The sequence below is a fragment of the Seriola lalandi genome, unplaced genomic scaffold (assembly GCF_002814215.2).
Source record: "Seriola lalandi dorsalis isolate HSWRI2012SDOR001 ecotype SW California unplaced genomic scaffold, Sedor1 jcf7180002054889, whole genome shotgun sequence".
In the NCBI taxonomy this organism is placed as follows: domain Eukaryota; kingdom Metazoa; phylum Chordata; class Actinopteri; order Carangiformes; family Carangidae; genus Seriola; species Seriola lalandi.
In genome coordinates, this window is record NW_019525441.1 from 805,596 (window position 1) to 826,584 (window position 20,989).

Sequence of the window (20,989 nt, forward strand, 5' to 3'; positions counted from 1 at the left end):
TCTAAAGGGTGACGAGACTCACCCTTCATGATAAAGTACAGCTTTACAATTTAGGATCAATTCATCTGTATATTTCTGTGTTTGTCTGGCATGAAACAGCAAAAAGCCAGGCAGAGAAAGAGAGCATTATGTTAGCATTAAGAGGATTGGATCACTTTCAATTCTTTTTTTCTCTACAATACATGCTATGAAACTTATTGCAACTAATCCTGAAGCGAACATGAACGTTTGTCCCACGTTTCATAACAATCCATCCATGACAGAACCAGAAAATGTAGAATCCATTCATTGTTACCTGATGAAGGTCTGCAGACCATAAACATCATGAATAAAGGATATTAATGAAGCAAATTTGTTTTTCTTCTTTCACAGTCAGAGTTTATAGCCTGACACCCCTTTTCATAAGACTCTCTGAAGAGCAAGATCTTTGTAGTAAATATTACGCAAAAACATAAATGTCGCGGTAGAAAAATCCAAATCCATCTATACGATAACATATTTCACTTAATAAGTGAAATAAGTGACCTGCTCAGTCATCCTCATGGCCGCTTTACTAAATTTGATCGCAAATTTATTAGCAATCCAGCTAATAGTTGTAAAGATAGTTCACTACAAGCCAAAAAGACCAAACTGCTGGTGTCACTAGAGAAAAAATTCAGGAGATCACTAAAGTCAGTTTAGGATTCATCCTCTGGGAAATATGAATGTCTGTAATCCATCGAGTATAGTTTCAGTCTGGACCTAAGTGGTGGACCGACACAAAGCAAAAACCAGACATTGCTTTCACCCCTTGGTCCTTCCCCCTCTTTTGCTCCATCTGCTCCCCTCACACCTCTTGAACAGCCAAACCATATGCTCTTAATTAGATTTTAATTGAACTAATATAATGTCTCAGATTAATTTAGCCCAAAGTGAAGTCCAGCACGGGAGGTTGTTATGCCTCCCTAACGTCTGACAGAGAGAAAGACAGAGAGAGAGAGAGAGAGGTGTGTGCTTCAGCGTTTGTGTGTGTTTTGTAATTGCAGTGCACGAGCCTCATTAGCATTTTAGCAGCAAGCCTGGCGGGGAGGCAGACTCACAAGATTGGCTAATGACAGAGATGAGATAATTTACAGAGAGGGTGAGAGTGAAGGCTTCTTTTCTTCACCAACACGGGCTTATGCAATGTGTGTGATCACCATGTTAGTCACCCCTGCCCTGCAAACACACATACTGTCCACTGAAATTCAAAGGAGACATTGGAGGTAAATGCCAGACCAGGGCAATTAGTACAAACAGTACAGACTGACTCTAACTGGAAACACATCACAGCATTTCTTCCCATCCAATATCACTTAGTATTAAAAAGGCTTTTCACTGTGAGAAATACTCTATTGCTTCCATTGAGTTTTGTTGGTATTAAAGGTTTGTGACAGTTTGAATAAATGAAATAAACATTTCAAAAAGAACAGAAATAAACAGAAGATGTGAGACTACCCTATTAATTAGCCAAGAATTGTAACCATCTCAGAATGTATGGTACATTTAAATTAATTTGATGTTTAAGGAAATCCATACTCCCATACCTCTGTCTCTCCTGTTACTGGAAAACATGGGATTGATTACTGAGAAGACAGGCGACAGTAAAGGAAGGCGAGACAAGGCAGTGCGGGCGATAAGTGTGGACAAAGCAAGTGAAGAGAGCTGACGAGAGAGCACGGAAAACACTTTCAAGGCTGCTTCTGCTAGCAATGAATAAGGTGTCCTTGCTGCAGCTTAAGATTGCTTTTAGATGATAAATTAAATTGACTGAATTTCAGAACCAAAGGAGAAGATGAAAGAACCGGCGGCTGGACATAATTAGGAGTGAGTCACAGCTGTCTGCACGGCAGAGAGGACGAAACAACCACTTATTCTCCCACCCATGTTGTTTAAGTTGCCTATACTACATATACCACAAAGGGATACAGAAGTATTTGCACACTTCCTAGTGGTTGTTTTAACCTACTTGCACTGTCACATGGGTGGGGCAGTATGTTGTGTTATTTTTACAAGCACAGACAACAGACCCAATAATCACATCTCGTTATATCTCTCATCTGTTACTGATACAAAACACATCGAGATACAGATCCAGTAATAGCAAAATTCAACTTAATTCAATACAGTTTATTTTTAACCACCATAGCTCCATGGCTCTGTGTCCACCTTTCCACCACTTTGTTCCAGACTGAAATATTTCCATCACTATTGGATGGATTGACATGGTTCGCAGAGGATGAATCCTACTGAGTTAACAATTTGCTGGCTTTTCTTTTTGTGCCATCATGAGGTTCTTAGTGAAGTGTCTTGACAGCTGATGGATGGACTGCCATGACTTTGGTGATGCCCTTTTCCTTTCATTGTAGTGCCACCATCTGGTTAAGGTTGATTTACTTTTACTTTAGTGGCACCATGAGAGTCACTTTCATGATTTTGAAAAAAAGATCTCAAAAACTATTGAATGGATCGCCATGAAATTAGGTAGAGACTTTCGTGTAATAATTTTGACGATCCCTTCGCGTTTCGTCTAGTACCATTTACCAACAGATCAAAACTTTCAATACTTTAGTTTGGTAAATACTTCCTGTTAACATGGAAACACACTAAACTAAGGTGGTTGACTTGGGAAATATTAAAGTGTTATATGTAAGTTTAAATCAATAAAAAATGAGCTAAAATTATCAGCAGAATATGGAGAAAAACCAGTATTGAATTTGTTTGCAGAGACTTGCATGCTAACCAGCTAACCACGACCCATCTCTCAATACCACTTTGTACCTCAAGAGGTGATAGTGAGTCACTGTTGTGTCCAGTCTGCCCTCAGTCCGACATGAGTGGATGAGGAAGTAGTGCAGTCTAGAGGACAAGAAACCATGTTCGCTGCAAAATAAGTGAAAGAAATACAAACAAAATAAGCGTTAACATTGGTGTTGCTTAAATTTCCACCATTGGAGGCAGCTCTTGCTGAGTAAAAGAAAAAAGTTTGATGCTGAACTTGCAACGTTTCTTCTAGCCTGGTAAGTAAACAGCTGTTAGTGCTAACTTTGGCTGTGCACTTAACACCTTTAAACCTACATTTGAGCATTTATTTCAAAGCACTGCTGGGCCTGAGCAGCCTCACAGAGCCACTTGCATAGCTGTACACTCATAGTCTTGAGTTGCTCTGCTGTATATACTGTGAATTGTATTTAACTCAGAGTATGAAACTAAAAACCTATGTTGCATTTGCAGGAGAGTACATCCACAAACCTAAAGAGCTGAGGATATTTAAATGTCTATAAAACCAAATTGTCATGGAAAAATCATCACTCATGTACGTAGGAAAATATGTTGTGTACTTTGACATGAATGATTCAGCTGCTGATTCAGAAAACCAAAACCACCTCTTTGTGGTGAGTTCAAGGGTAGAAAAATGAACGTGGGTGACACATCTGAGGTGTGAACAACTTCACAAACTCTTCAGAAACAAGCCAAACTCCACAGTCTTTGAATGGTCTCCTGAAGGACATTTTAACCACCGGGTCCTTGACAGATTGTGGCAGCTCCTTTCTATTCCTGGAAAGAGTGCAATTACTCTGATGGACGAATGAGGGAAAAATGGAAGGAAAGAAAGCACTGTTTGTTCTGTCTGGAAATGGAAGTTAGAGGGGCAAAACTAGTTTAGGTGGTTGGTTGATATAAATTATTAGCAGTGACTGACCATAAATGAATTCACTGATTGTAGACTCTACAGAAATAGACCTAGATTCTGTGAGAAGGAAAAGTAGAGCAACAAAAAGTCAGTCTGTTTGCAAGTGTGTCCATTTCCTGATGAGCAGGAGGCTTAAATTTGAAAAAGGAATTACACACCCACATGTCCTTGTGTACAGTTATGTTCATTTAAAAAATGACCTTTTGCAAATATGGAAAAAGAAATGAGTTGTCAAATTCAATTAAATTCCCGCCTCCACCTCCAACAGCAATCATAGCCACTTTAGACGGACAAACACGGGGATGGTTGAAGGGCTTGGTTGTTTATGAGCATCTATTTGGCTCAGAGATCCATATCATTTGCATAATTATGAACAGTAGATATGGTTGTCAAGGGAAACAGACTGGTGGGATGTGAGAGAGACAGAGTGCTGCAATACTGATATACGATATGAGCTATGACAAGGTATTCTAGCAGAGGTGGGGAAACCTTAAATCTCCTCTAAACCATCCAAATAAATTGTAAATGAAACCCAAACACGAAGTCGAGAATCTGTTAACTATCATCACATTTCTTAATATGTTTAGACTTAATAATAAGCACCAATTGTGTTGTTGATTAAAGCGGCATGGTGTTGAATGTCAGGGGTTTACAAGTCAATAAATCAGCAGTCTTTTACACACATGACATTCCAGTGCTCACAATTTGGTCTAAACAATGAACAATATAAACTGTCAGAACCTAATCTGACCAAATGGCAGAGGAAACACAAAATGTAAACAGCTGAAATCCACTGAACATAACTCAACCTACCCTGAAGCCAGAAAACCTGCTCCTGATTAGAACAGGCAACACACCACATCATAAAGCACCAAAGTAAGCACTGAAACCTGCCACCAAACTTCACGACTTTATTGAACAAGATCGGATTTTTCATATCATAAATCACTATGTTAGGGCAGCATAAATTACTGGACATGCATGAAAACCTTACAGAAAACAGTTATTACTTATATGCTTACACAATAGTTTAATGGATTTAGTAGTGATTAATCTTTTAATCTAATTAAAATGCGTAAGGTTTTGTGTTCTGCTCTTTCCTCAAACTGAACTGTGGTATCCTCTAGTGACTCTACTTCAAATGGCTGTTGAAAATTAATTACTGGTCAAACCAAAGCAACCCACACATGTGAACAAAAGGGCATCACAGCCAAAGAGACATGAAATGCTTCCCAGGTCTAACACTTTAAATGGAGTTGTTATGTCATTAATTGGGGGCAAGTGTAGTGTGAAGGCCTACACAGATAATTTGGTCTTCTTACACAACATCACCAAATGTGTTTGCTGTGCATGTTAAAACCCCAGAATGTGGTGGATTAACCATGAACATCTAGCAGTAAGATGCATTTTCAAGTAATCCAGTGTTGGTATTGTTTTTTGTCCTACTGACAACGATGATCCCCTAATTTTTCATTTAGTGTCAACCGCTGGTCGAAGGTCACACTTATCCAGTGAAATATCTCAACATCTATCACATGGATTGGCAACACATTTTGTACAGACATTCATGGCCCCCAGTGGATGAAACCAAATGACTTCTGTGTTTCCTTGACTTGTCCTCCAGTGCCACTATGAGACCAAACAATCATGACTCCAGGAAGAATTGCATTAACTCTGGTGATCTTATTTTCCTGGTCCTGGTTTTGGATTCAAAACCCTGTGTGCTTTACTGCATGATCTCTACGTACTTTAACACTGGTGTGAGAATTGTGGAGGGTGGATGTTTGAGGCACCCTTCAGGAAGTAAAAGTTAAAAAGTGTTTTTGACATCGAAATGACTTTTTTTGAACTGAAAACATGTTTGCTGTCTGAAGACATACGGGATGTATAATGTGTATGTTTTTGCATCCTGTATGTTAGGGACTGAGCTGTTTCTGTGTCATGTGCTGTTTCTATGCTGACAATTCTTTGATATTATTCTTCTGCTTGAGCGGACTTACAATCTGTTAGATATACATACTGTAACGTTGCATTTGTGGTGACACATTATCCTGGCCGCAGAGGCATTTATGACTGACTTTGATACAGATCCAGAACGACAATTTGACACATTTCTTCTGGGAGAGCTCACACAACCACAAAAGTCTCAGGATAAAACAGAACAAATTTAGATCTAGTCACCGTGAGAGAGTGTGGATGGTTTTTGACAGGAACAGCACCAAAGGCGAAAACACCACCGAGGGGTAAGATGCATGCCGTGTCATAAACAGCTGCAGGCGGGCTGATAGATTCAGCATGAATAAATTTCATTTAATGGCATAAAATCTAACAGGTGATAAAAGTCCATCTTCATCCACAAGGTGCAGGAGGATTGTTTGTACGCCGCTGTTCTGTCACATTCCCATTTTTTCTCACACATCATCTTAAGGCGATGAGACAGTGTGAGTCATCCTTCACCACAGAGAATTTAGCAAAAATCAATTTTCTTCATTTATTCCTGGCACTTGTGAGGAAGAGTAAACGTGATCGATTGCACAGCTTTTGTCCTCAAGGCTCGCATCTTCTTCCATAAGCGTGTGCTGTGTTCTTCTGTTTGTTTGGACAGTTTGGACGTTTATTTTTGCACTTATGAGCCTATGTGCACATATTGATTGTATGTGACGTGGGTTGCGTTTACTATCCACACATGAGCGGCATAATTTGCTGTTGCAGACGCATGTTTACGCATAGACATTTTCCATGTGCCGTATGCATGTGCACACCCCGACACTGCATGTGCTTTGAAACAAAAGGAAGCTGTGTGGAGGGGTTGCAATGAACCAAACGACGTTTCCTTGTGGAAGTGTGTGTATATGTGTGTGTGTGTGTGACACTGTGTCTTTATGATGATTGCACCTGTACACTAGGTGACAAATAGCTGACAGGAAGCGTGTCCAGCAGCAGGTGATGGGGGGGGGGCTGTCTCATATTGTCCTTGGCTCTCTCATCATATCGATCTCCCTCCGTCTTATTTAGCTCCTGCCAAAACTCGCAGCTCGGTATTGACTCAAGCTTATTACACTTCATCTTTACCCAGCCACACAACAAAGTCAGAACAAAGCAGCTGCTGGCAGGTGAAGTCTCCGAACCAAGTGTTTTCATCAGGTCGTTCACTGAGCTCTGATTGTAGTCAGTAAGGTATGAAGGCCTTGGTGACCACTAGGATAGTAGTTCCCAATCTGGGGTTCAGGACCTCCCAGGATAAAGTTGAGGGGTCACACGGTCATTTCTGCTTGTGAATCAGTCAAAAACCAAGCTTTACTTTTCTTCATCTTGGAGCAGCAAGCTGCATTCAACTTTTTTGTTTCAAGACAAAGACACTCATTCACTCATCGCTGCAAAGGCAGAATTATTCACTTGTTTTACAAAAATTGAAGTTGGAGGGTGGAGAATTTTAATGGTGATGGTCAGAGAGACTTTCATGTTTCAACTTTCCATTCTCCATCCATTGTCTTACACTTATCTGAGGTCAGGTTGCAGTGGCAGCAGGTCAAGCAAAGTAGCCCAGACGTCCATCTCCCCAACAACGTTTTCCCAGGCCAGATTAGATGTATAACCTGTCCAGCGTGTTCTGGGTGTATTATGAACATGATTGCTTTAAGTAATACATACATACTCCTGGGATTTTTATATATATATATATACATTGCCATGCCATGCCATGGTAATATGCCATCTTTTAAGGAGACAGAATAGTGGGTGTCATTTTTCATATACTGTGTTAAAACTAAAATTATTCCACCCCTATGGGCTGTGGTAAAAGATTATTTGGACTGGGCTTTACCTTCAAGGTTATGAGTTTACATATAACTGTCATATGTGCTGTAACTCAGTCAACACTTAGTACCTTACAGCATCATGAGGGTGTCATTTTTGCAAATAGGTAGCTCCAGTGGGAATAACACTCCCACAGTGATGTTACCACTCTGTAACTATTGAGCTCCATAGACTTGTAATTTGAAACGCACTGGGAGATCAGCATGGCTCGATAAAGACGCGTAGGATATTACTGCCCATAAAGGAAAGGAGGTTGCCTTTACTTTATTGAAGATGGTCTCAGAGGGCATTTCTGCCTTATTGGATGTCATCCTGAAGGGTTGGAAGAGCTCAGAGGTCAAAGACGCTATATGAGACACAAAACATAACCCAGACACCAACCCATAAAATCATCAGTGCGTAGAGAGCACCTGAGCCCATTGAGAAGCAGAGGCTGTTTCATGAATGTTCACGGCTGCTCAGATAGCTACTGTATCTAGAGGCTGAGCTTGAATGACTGGAGTTGACATGCCGCTCAGGTACTAGCTACACCATCTGTTGTTTACACTCTGCTGCCCTCAGCAATATCTGACAATGACACAGCTGTTCCTGCCCCTGAAGTGACAGAGACACTGAGACTCTGAGAGCGCCGCCACTGATCTCCTCTGCACTTCCTCTAAGCTGTGCCAGTCACACAAAGCTAACACTGGGTAAAAGGTGCACTGAGAAATCTGACTGACCCGATGCACAAAGTGACGACGATATTTCTGTCGAAGATGATTTCTCTCTCTCTCTTGCTGTAATTTTTTTTGAAAGTCTGTGATTTAACAGTAAAACAGACTGAAAATCAAATTCTGAAATTTATAAAAAAAGTCTAAAAGTATTTATTCAATGATGACTGCATGAGTAGCCACAGCGATTTGACATTATATCAGGAAATTAGTTTCCAGAAAAGTAGATTAGCCGCTAACAATTGTATACTTTTACTTCCATTACGTCCACTCTAAATGCAGGACTGTTACTTGCAGCTGAGTATATTTTACATTAAATGATTTGAATACTTTTGTACCACTGAATAAAGATGTAGTTTTTATGTTGGGTAATTAGTTCAGTAATGTAATTCATAATTATGGCACATCAAATCCTGATACAGAGCCTGGTGCACACTACAAACCTCAGCAAAGGAAGCTATAAATTCATGTCAGAGTCTGCAAGTCACCCGGTCAAGAGATGACAGCAGCTGTCACGCACAGAGGCATGTCTGAACTATATCTAGATACAGTATGTGACCACTCCTCCTCACCTGTATCTACCAATCATGAAGCAACAGCAGCCGTGAGCGTCTGTCTGCACCTCTGACCCGGCAGCCTGTAAGGAAACGGGGTCTGACACGAGAAACCAGCACACAGGCTACGAATGCAGTCAAAGAAATATCAGACAAGACTGACAGTTTAGTGTGTGTGTGTGTGTGTGTGTATGCGTGCATGGGTGTTATTATTAACAGAGGGTTGATAAAATCAAGGAAAGACGCCAGATGTGTGCGTTTGTATTCACCATCACTGGGGGAAAAAAACATGGTTTAAAGAGAGCAGAGAAATAGTGTGTATCCTGTTTCCTCATGTTTTTTCTTCATGCGTACTCTCTGTCCACAAAGCAGCTTGTTATTCACTAAAACAGCCGCGAAGAAGCAGTGAAAAGCAGCAGATCAAAAGAGGCCAGACCTCTGCTTGTGCTCAGCGAAAATATTATGTACTTCTGGGAGTAATGTTTGAACCTCACTCGAGTGAATGTTTGAGCTTGTGGATGCGTGGTAAGATTGAATCAGGTCTTCTCTCGCTCTCTGAGTATGCCATGTTCGTCTGTCCATGTCCTTGACACAGTTAGAGGACTGTCACCACATGCGGCAAATCCCACCCCTGGACAGAGTGTCAGTAAGTATCTCAAACACGCACACACGCACACACGCACACACACACACACACACACACACACACACACACACCCTTCTCTACCTGCCCATTTCCCTGTAACTGCTGGGTCAACGGCCATTAACGTCCTGTGCTCAGTCTCTTTGCAAGGAAGCAAAGCGAAATGGGGAGATGAGGACGGAAATAGATGTGGCACAAACATCCCTCAGTTCCTCGCCTGTTTTGACTAATGAGCCAGTATTTCAGAGGGGTTACCTCCCGAAGGGTGCGCAGGGTAACGTCAGTGCCCCGTTCTCCTTGCCCTAATTTTCTTTTTGCGTGGAGTCTGGGTGTATTTTAACGTGTGTGGTTGAGAAGAAATGTTCAGCCTGGGCTGGGCACCGCAAGTATTTGGGTCACAATAAAACCTCTAATGGATGGCTAAAGTGGGTCTCAGACCAGCACACTGTCTTACATTAATAACTCTGAAAACCACAAGGAGATGAACAAACTGGCACAATAAATTGGTCAAAAATGGCACTTTGTACTTGAAAGGATGTGTTGACCCAAAGCTTTGAGAAGTACCTCCGATCACTTTCCCTCAGATTGCACCTTCCCCCGTCCTCATTACCACCTCTGAGGTTCCTTTGAACATGAGGCTCAACCCCCGACTACTCCACTAGAGCTGCTCAGTGGCTAACTGATTGCCCTGTGGTTATACTGAGTGTTTATTTCCCAGGTGTGAATTTGTGTTACTGTGTCTAACAAAGGATGTTAGAAGGATGCACCTCCTCCACTATCCTCCTGCTTTTAAAGCGCAGTGGCAGCAAGAACATACCTGCACACTCTGTCCTTCACTCAGGATACAAACTATGCGGTGTGGCCATGTACATGCACAGGAAAGTTGCTCACGTGTGTGTACCTGTGTGAGCGTTTCTATGTGCACTTGTGCTGTGGGTCAGAGTCTGCTGTACCTTCGGGGTATTGCGTCAGCAGGTTGACATGACCACCTGAGTGTCCCTTGGCACTTTTCCTGTCATTTTACAGTGAAGGTCACGGCAAATAAAACACGACCGTCCCCGTTCCACCCCCCTAGACGCCCTCACAGTTTCCAATGAGATTCCTAGTGTGCTATAAATCTATTTATTACCCATCATGAGCCAAAACTGAAATAAATGAATAAACAAAATAGCATATTACTCAGCAGCCTTCTTGCTATTACTCAGTGTCATAATGTAAAAAAAAAAAATGAATCAATCTTTATTTTACCTAAGGGGGTAAATTTGGTTTGTGGCCAGATTACATCGCTCACATTAAACAGCAGTGACATCAGACACTGTAACAATGGTCAGACATGCAACACTGTACAATACACAATAAACATCAAATCACCCTAAAGTAAAAATAATTCTTCATATTTGTGGGGAATTGCTTTCAAATTTACTTGAATTTTCTCTCTCTAAAATAATTTAGAATAATCCTTGATTGATCCCCTGTCTGCTCTGATTCTGGTTTCAACCAGAATCTTGTCAAAATTATACTAACATACTGTTTTCCAGTGGGTTTCACCGTTGATGGCTCCTACCAAAATAAAAGGGAGATTTTGAGTCTGGTGCTATACCTAAATGCATGAAACTGAATGAAGATACAGTAAAACCCAGACACTCACCCCCTCCACTATATCCTGTTAAAATGACCCTGTCTGCCTGTTAACTGCAAGATGGCTGCTATTTCAACCTTTCTGCTGCCACCTACTGTACAGGGAAACATTTTAAGCTCTTAAATCAATTTTTGTTCCTCTTTGGGGAGCGTTTGACAGGATTTAAAATGGCTCCACACCAGATAAAACCATAGAAATAAATTGTAAATAGTCATTAAAGCATTTATATAGTCATCAATGGTAAAACCATTATTTAATTTTGCCCAGGATATTGCAGAAAACTATCCGATATTTAAATCAGGCTGCTTAAGCTAGGGAACTAAGCCTATTGACGCCCATTTGCACCAAAGTGTTTACATGACAAGGGTGTGCTTTTAATGCTAATCATTGAGCATACTGATTACTCACCTACATCCCACCCCCATCATTCCCAAGTTCCAGTTGGAAATCACTTTGAAGCTCCACTCACGAGCGGAAAAACGCCAAAATATTTACCCTTCAGTTAGTCACTTCTCTCAACAAAGGATCTCCACCAGAGTTCCTTCTCATGGGAGCTGAAATTGCTGCTGCTTCCTTTGTTTTGATTCATGTGAAGAACTTTCCTAATCTGATCTCTCGGGGGTGCGTCCTGAAGTTCACACCAAAACATACATCAGCGCAGACAGATATTCATCAGCGGCTGTCAGCTTGGTATTTTTGACTTCGTGTGGGGTGAAGAGAAGGACTTGAGGATGAAGATTACCTCTTAATTCCCTCCACACATACTGCCGCCTGACATTTATCCGTGATGTGTTTTCACACTTTAAGTAGGGCTCAAACACACACTTTCTCTGTCTCACACACACACACACACACACACACACACACACACACACACACACACACACACACACACACACACCAGATTCTTTTAACAGCTTCAATTAAAAGGCACAGCCAAATCCCAACTCTTGGCCGGTTGCCCCGTCTCTTCATGTGAGGGCCAAGTGCCCAAATTTCCTCCCAGCAGTGAGGATCTGTGCTGAGCTGGGGACGGACGGTGGCTGAAAATGCCTCTTTCTGGAATGACATTAATTAAGACACATGATGATCTCTTTGGAGAAATGTTCTCTTTTCACTCATCCTCTCCACAGAGAGGTCAGAGGTCAGCTTGTTCTAGAGGTGGTAGTGATCCTGTGTCACAAGCACTCAAGTGTACTTCAGCTGGGGGACGCGCCCGCGGCACTGAGCTGGAACACTTCATATGAGGGTCAAAAGGTCGGTGTACCTGGTCACCAGGGTTGGACCAGGATTTTTTGAAATACTTACGTCCTGAGTCTTCCCAACATAATCCAAGAAAACCTTGAGTAGACACCAAATGAAAATCTGCATAATCATTTAATTATCAAATTCATTGATTGCTCAGTTAAGTTTTCTGTAAATGTTATACTTGAAGATCTAAATGCTTTTCAAAGGAATAAAACTTTTGTATCGAAATACTAAAACACATAAAACCTATAAAATACTGAACACATTCAAGTTTCATTTTCTCATACTTTAACCCCCCACCCCCACCCCCACCCCACAAGTCTCTGAATCCCCTACTTATCACTACACAATGACAACAAGGTACTTAACATGGACATTTCATTTATTTTGTCCTGCCATCTTCATATGTTGTTCATGGCGTCACACTTTTATCATATATTTCTAGCTTTTATGAATGTTTTTTGTTACTCTCACAATATAAGTCTTGGGTATATTTTCTCTTATCTTTTTCAGTAAAAGGCAATGTGATATTTTAGGTCCCTGATCATTTCTCTAGAAACTAGTTTGGTAGTTTGGTGATAATTACAGGAATACAGAAACAAAGTTCTGAGACAATTCTTTTAAGCTGTATCTTAATTAGCTGTGTTGTGATTAGAAACAGTTGTTAATTTCCTGAGAATTTCCTTTAAAAAGACATTTTTCTTTTTTTAAAACCCAAGAATTCATTATCAGAAACTTTGTTGTTGAAGTGTGCTTGCCTGCAGACAAATTTCAGCTGACCTGCTCTGCACTGGCTGAAAGACTCTCTGGGTTATGTGAGCAATTAAAGGGAATTAATTGGAAGTGAACCAACTGAAGACTTAGTCAGTTTCCCCTATAAATAAAACTTGGAATCTTACCACGATTTTGCAGTTACATAACAGTGCCTTTCTATTAAATTTCAATGAAACTATGGGACCCCTAAAATAAAGTGTTTCCAAATAAAATACTATGCTGTGAAGGCTCATGGAGAATGAGCTATTGTTCCAAATGACCAGATAGGCACATAAGTGAGACGAGCAAACACCCAGACCTTTACACAAGACTGCACCAATCACATGTGGATCAATGCTGTGGCCGCCCACAGGAGTATCCATTAATCAGCCAACAGCAGTCCTGTCCAAGTCTCTCCCCACTCCCACAGTGAACCTTCAGGTGTAATTGCTGACCATAATACTTGGCAGTTGGACCACAGGGAGAGCTTTTTTTAGATTGACAGGTACTGAACCCGGACAGGCAAACAGTGGCCCTGGGTCTTGCAGCAATGAGAGAGGGTGAAGCCAATGCGTCACTCTACAGCAACAACTGTGGTCATTTCTCAGAGCTATCTGCCTCTGAATCACACAGGCAGAGATTGAAAGAGAATCAAGATAACTGCACTGCAGCTCTTTCCCAGCTGAGTTTTCTCCCATAAAAAGACAGAACTATTACTGTGCTGCTTTAAGAACCCTAAAAGGAGCCGCTATAGTTTTAGCATCCCATATCAGATGTAGATTAAGTTAACGTCATAAAGTAAATCACAACCTAAACAGCGATTGTCTTTCAACTGTGGAATGTTTTCAGTCATTCAGTTACTTTACAAAAAACATCAGTCGTTGGTCCCTGCAGCCATAAGATTTCATATAGGAAAATGCCAGTGTGCCCCTGACCGAGAAATGTCATGTGACACTATCTAAAAGTGGACCACCAATAAACACCTCTCCCTTTGGCATCGACTCAAGTGACCTGGAGGAGTTCACCCTCTCAGTACCTCACATTTGCTGGACACTACTGCCATCATGTGGTAACTTTAAATATTACTGTTTTAATATGGATGAATGCCACACCATTTTTTCCCCTTCAAATGAGAAATCCCCAGAGTGCACTCTTATTGCAACTTACATCAGTAATTGGCCTGTTGTAGTGCTACTGAAGACACTTAAATGGTCAATTTAACCGTTTCAACAGTAGATACCCACTTATTCTGTAAACTAGGTTATTCTCAGTAATTTACATTTTATTAAATGGAATTTCCTTCAGAAGGCCCTGAGAGACACCCGCTTACTCCAGTTGAACTGACCTCTATGTGCAGATCCTTAACACATATACGTTTAATGATACAACTTTAGGAGTCAAATTAATGAACATTCTAAGGATTTGAGCCAAATGTCATGTTTACTGTAAAGCCCTTTAAAAACTTTGTGGGCAGAGGGAATATAATGAATCTCCTCAGTGAAATGTGAACACAAAATATCTTGGACTTTTCAGTGTAAGATGGTATGAATCAGGAAGATGAGTTATGAGGCATTAAGAGGCTAGCATTAAAAGATAAAACTATTGCTGTATGACTTATGATAAATGCCTTTATTACATGAACAGTGACCGATATTGAACTGATGAAACGGTACACTATAATTGTGGACATACATGCAGGTTTATGCTTATAATTCATAATTTTGTTTGAATTTACCTTGGGATTGTTACTCTTTCAATTACTGAATTTTAAAACATATATCTAAATATAAATGTCAACCATCTAGGCTAGCTGGGAAAAGCTAATCTGAAATAAAGCAAATCACACAAAAGGGTCAGTTTTACATGTTACAATGCTCATTTAATGAACAGTCATTTAATCATCATACTCACTTTGTAATCTTACAGAATAAATGCAAGTTCATACACTCATTTTAACATTAAAGTGATACAAACATTTCAAAACAGGATTATCACTTATTTGGACTTTGATCTTCTTGGAAACAGTCGATATAACTATTGAATGTCACCTTATGTCAGTCACGTGATGACCGACCTCCTTGGTCTCCTGCTCCCCTCACAGCCGAGCCACATGTCCTGGCAGGAGTGACCTAGAAAACGCTTAGACAACAGTGACTGTGGAAAGCACTTTCCTGTATCGCATCACAATTTACCACTATTGCCTACATTGACAATGTAGTGCAACATAATACCTGCCCGGGTTTACCTGGATTTCACAATCCGTGGCCAGGCCAGAGCTGTGATGTCTTTGGTTCGTTCCTCTGGGCGGCGCTACGCAAGGCTCAGGAGCGCTCCCTACTGGGCGGGTAGCGTCCAGTGCGCCGCTGTGGGACAAATAAAGCCCAACCATGAATCATGCGACACATAACTCACATTACATAACCTGGGCAACACAAAAGAAACATGATACCATAAGAGACAAACATAGCACTCATGTCAAGTATTTACAACGTAACTCTTCACACCTTTATGTTTGTCCTTATGGGGAAAGTCAGTGCTGGAAAGGAAGCCAGACCAGTTTCACAAGGCCACGTAGACCGGTTCGTCCCGGTTACCAACAGAGGCCAAACATATCCTCAAAGTCCCTCTGCTGAAAAGCAAGACAACTTTCGTAACCGGAGTCCAAGGCAGTATACACACTACTGGGGGACAGGGATTCCCCATACAGATGTGCAGATGTTTCATTTGAAACTGAAACTGGCTGGATGTCGTTTGTCTTCATATCTTCATACACATTACTCATCAGGTATTGCGTGGTGTTTTCCGGCGCCATTGCCCCTGGTGGATGACGGTTCGTGCAGGCCGCAGCCGGACTTCCCTCATACATGGACTCCCGTTTCTCTTTCTTGCCCATGTCTCCCAGGACTTTGGCGAGTTTGACCAGCTGTGCCCGCTTCTGTTCACGGTGGATGTATTTTCGGATGGTCGCCCTCACAGCGGTGGCGTGGCACGGTCTGGGAGCCTCGTCCACCTCCGTGGTCACACGGAGAAGCCTCCACCTTAACTTAGAATCAGGTTTCCCGGTTTTACGCAGCATACAGTTGGGTTTATTGTGTTTCGAGCTGGTATCCATTGTTTCTAAACACATATCCAACCAAAAAGTAACTGTAGAGAAAAGAACCGTCGATTCCGGAAGAGTGACTTGACGGTTTGTTTGTTCTTTCTGTACAGCAAGTTTTCTGAATCTAAAAAAATTTAAAAACTGGCAGGGATAGCCTTTTCTGACAAAATGTCTTTTTTAAAACTTCAAACGCTACAAAAAATGAGAAAATATTCGCTAGATCTTCGGAGCTCAAGCGACACGTCTCTCACGAAGTTCCTTCCAAGCAAAAGTAACTTAAAACGTAAGAGTCACGTTGATTTGTATAAGAGAAAATACCCATAATCCTTTGGTTTCCGAAACTGCACGACGGTGCTGCCACCTACTGGTGTGGAATGAGACATACATACATACATTCTGAAATAACCCAAATATCAAACTCAATAAAAAATAAATCGCAGCTCATTTTATTTCATTCAGTTTCATTTCAGAGATATATATTTTATTGTTCTCTTATTGAATGATTGACAGACACTGTAATGAGAAGGAGTTGTGAAAAAAAAATGGACATGTTGTATCTTTTTTTTTTTATTAATTAACAACTTGACATAATAATATTCTAGCAAAGCACTCAGGAATGGCAGCCTCTTAATAGGTTCAGCAGCATCAAATTAGCTTCAGTAGCCATTTCCAATTCTTAGCCAAAAAACTGCAGAACATGATGTGCATAGAGGTGATAATTCTAGTTATTTGTTGGTTGATTGTGGACATTTTTTGCCTCATAATCCTGCAACATACAGGATTTTATTATTATTATTATTATTTATTTTATTATACATTTCAAGAGAATTATTAATAAAAAAAACACCAAACAATACTAATTTCATGCTGTCATGTATGTTTTTTGGGTCAAATGATTAAAACAAAATTACAGCATAAACTCATCATATAGCCCAGAGGGAATATAACCAACTGTATTTCAGCTGTCTGTGTTATTTCAAGGCAGCATGTGTTTTTTTTATATGTCCAGATCATAAACAGTACACATTGCCCACAGTTACTCTGCACCAGTCATCCTGTGGAAATATGATAGACTACCATTATATTGTAAGATAATGCTATTAGGATACAATATACATTAACAGGACTGGACAAGCTGGTCAAAAAGGCTGGGTTTGTGCTTGGCAGGAGACTGGACTCACTCAGGACTGTTGAAGGGCCATCTTAGACAACACCAACCATCCTCTCCACAAAATTCTGGCAGGACAGAGAAGCAGCTACAGCAGCAAACGTCTCATCTCACAGCGCTGCAGAACAGAGGTTTAGGAGATCCTTTGATCCCACTGCTATCAGGCTATACAACACCTCAGCCGAAGGGAGTGGACAAATTAAATCATAATTGTTTATTTATTATTAACTGTTATTATTACTGTTACCGATAAATAAAGTATATATGTCTATATATCTATCTATATCTAAACAAAACAACAAATTCTCTATATCCTACAGGAATATTACAATTCAATAATTGACAGAATCTCAAGGGAAATCATTTGCTTGTGTGCCACTGGATGGCAGACGTCAACATGATACGTCTCTTGTACTCACTGAGCAGATTCTTTCATATACCACCAGAGGGCATACATAGATGACAGACTGTTCATTGTGTTGTAAGTACAGGCACTTACTTGTGGACGTCTGTTTTCCTCATGGTCTCTTAAAGCCTCTGTGTGTCTTTGAACAAGTTCTGTCCTCAGTCATACTGTGTGAGTGTCTCTGTGTATTGTGTGAGTGTCTCTGTGTATGGACTGTAATGGGATACATGCATTGATTTTAATGTTACTGTACCCACTTCAAACTGAGGGATTCTACGACTTTGCAAAGCTATTTGAGGAGCAGAATAAGGCAGGATACTGTGTCTTAAGTAGTTACAGATTAAAGTTTACAATTGATAATTGCCACTTCTCAAAATAATGAAACAATGTGTCTTGGATTTCACACAGAAGTGAACAAAAGCAGCTTCTCATTTCTAGCCAGTGAATGTGGATTTTATGAGATGAAATGACGACTAGTAAGCAGATTTTATTAGCTGTGAACTACAAGTTGTTATTTACGTTGGATAGTTGGAGTACAGCTGGCTCCTCTGAGCTTGTTTTGCAGTGGAGATGAAAGCTGTAAGGCTCCACTATAAGGTCGGGCCAAAGAACATCTAAATCTACATACAGTTGGAGAGTTGTCAATGGCTACAGTGAGTGTTTCTATTCAGCGTTAACATGAATATCACACATTTCAATGCCAAGGCTGAATTAACCTGTTACGGGGAAAAGCATAATCCAAATATATCCAAAAAGGTAGTAGATAGAGTGAAGCAGATAAAATCTATTTAATTTACATCTCATACTTATGCTTTGTGTTTTCTGCTTGTGGAGAAATCCAAAGATTATGTTTGCGAGGAACTGATTTAACCATCTGCTGTTCAAGGTGAGCATTGTCCTGTAGTGGACCCTGCCCTCAGTGGAGGGCAAACTGCCAAAACATGAATATCTGTGGGGTTTTAAAGAGGTTCAGGGTATATTTCTCTGAGCAGCCCTCACACAACGCTAACTGCCTGCTATGTGTTCACTCCCATTTCTGGTCTGACTCTTGGCTTGACTCACATGGTGTTGCTCAGAGAACAGCACACACCATCTGTCAATCTAAACAAACTGTACAATGAATGATACATACAAGCTTTCCCCCATAAACAGCTATGACTTCACATAGACAAAGAAGTTGCACAGATGTTTTAAGCAGTTCATTTCAAATAGAACAAATAAAACAAATAAAACTCAGTGTTTTATTGTTATCACTGCCTCTCTGTTTGGAAATAAAGTGATTATTTCTTAGGCCACTCTACTTAATATAATAACATGAAGTAATTCTCTATTATTAATACTATTGATGAAAGATGCACCTGCAAAAAGGGTGCAAATCATTTGGCCTCTTTTGAACCCTGGTTGTTCTCTCATATTCCTTTGAACCCTTGCATATCAAAGTGCATGTCGCTGGTCCCCTTTTATCACTAACAAACGCTGCTAATTAGCATTCAGCCTAATAAGTTTTCAGCCCCTGATTTACGTTGTTTTATTACTATTTTGTGCTGGATAGTTAAAGTACATCTGACTTCTCTGAGCTCATTTAAGAGTTGGGTGGGGATGAAAGCTAAAAGCTACATACAGCTGGAGAGTTGGTCTTATTTGTCAGTGGCTTCATAAGTAGCCCTCTCACATTACAAGGAGTACATTGATTCAGTGTTAACATGAATAATCTTCAATGCAATGTGAGAAAATATTATGGGGGCCCCGGGGCAGAAATTTGCTTTTGTGCCTCCACTGTACCCCTTCTACTTTGATTAAATACAACTGTAGGAATATGCATCATGTCAGCAATATATAAACTTAAAACTGCATTAACTGATTTTTTGGCCACTTGGAAACAGTGGAAACAACATAACACAGAAATATATTTTTTTATTAGCTGCAGCTAACTAGTGTAAGCTAACGCTAATGTTCAGTTAGTTGGTTGAAAAGCTTGAAGCTATGTGTTCCAGGAAAAAGTTAGCATCCTCACCAGCTGGTGATGATACATGCAAAACAAAAAACAAGTTGTATAGCAGGGTAAGGCTAGTTAACCCCAGTGTTACAGGATGGTATTATAAACAGAAAAAAACCTACTTGGACAGGCGCAGCACAGGAAAAAGCTCTACCTGACTCATTTTACAATGACAATCCTGTAAAACGGTCATTCGTTGGCCACTGTGGAAAACAAGCTGTCAACACAACACAAACATATAATCCTTCTTTCTGGTTGATATAGTGAACTTGTAAGAAAACAGATGGTTGATTTACAGATGGGGTACAACATTAGCATTAATTTACATTGAGGGTCATAAGAGTCAACCAAAACAGTAAAGGTGTAGGTCATAAAACCAAAACAATGAGCTGAAAGACACTAAAGTACTCTGTAGAGCTGACAGAAACTCAGAGTTGCATGAAATTTCTCACCTTTCACATTACCCATAATAATTTCATTCATCCAGCTTTAATATAAATATCAACCAATACTGATTTGAGAGTTGTGCCATGAAGTGTTGAGGTTGTTTTGTCTGCCAGTCAGATGAGAGTTCATTAGGACGGGCTCAGCAAAATGTAGTACCCAAATTGCCTATCCAATAAGCAGAGGTAAAGCTTTTTCAATGTGTTCATTACTGGAATTGAAGCAATAGAACTCAATAGCAATAGAACTCTGGAGAAAAATAATATAATTTTTTTAATCTGTGGGGAAATAAACTAGACAGATTAGGAAATGCCACAGCTGTGTCTTAAGTATACATTAGTGGAAGCAAAAATAATCCTTTTCATTTTTCGCAGATGCACATGTTAACACAAACTTTGACAGAAAGCTACAGAAATAAGCCAGAGGCATATGGGAATTTAAAAATCCTTCCAACAAGATCATGTCTGACATGTTACATGTATTGCATATACTGCTCCTGTTTCTTTTAAATGAGAGATATCAAAGCACCTCTAGTGTGTCATCTTCTCTACAATTTTATACAGAAACTGAACATGATCATGGGGCTTTTTTTCTTTTTTTTGGGACATTGTTTGTGGGCTAATAAATAATACTGTCCTGTAGGTCTGAGTGTGTGTGTTTGTGTGGGTTGGTTTGTGTGTAGGGCAAGGAGAGAGTAATGTGTGAGTGATATTCACGGGAGCTGGGCACAGTTCAAGTTTCCTCCGCAGTGCAGTGGCTCCATGGAGAGAGAGAGGCAGAGACAGAGACAAACAGAGAGA

The 20,989-nt window shown here is 40.4% G+C and overlaps 1 long non-coding RNA gene across 1 annotated transcript; it reads right to left on the minus strand.

The window, feature by feature from the left end:
- Positions 1–14,928: 14,928 nt before the first annotated feature.
- Positions 14,929–16,459, minus strand: LOC147817790 (uncharacterized). The gene is made up of 2 exons (XR_015438669.1): positions 15,580–16,459; positions 14,929–15,438 (listed from the first exon to the last, which is right to left on the minus strand). It is a non-coding gene; the product is annotated as an uncharacterized LOC147817790 (long non-coding RNA).
- Positions 16,460–20,989: the final 4,530 nt, after the last annotated feature.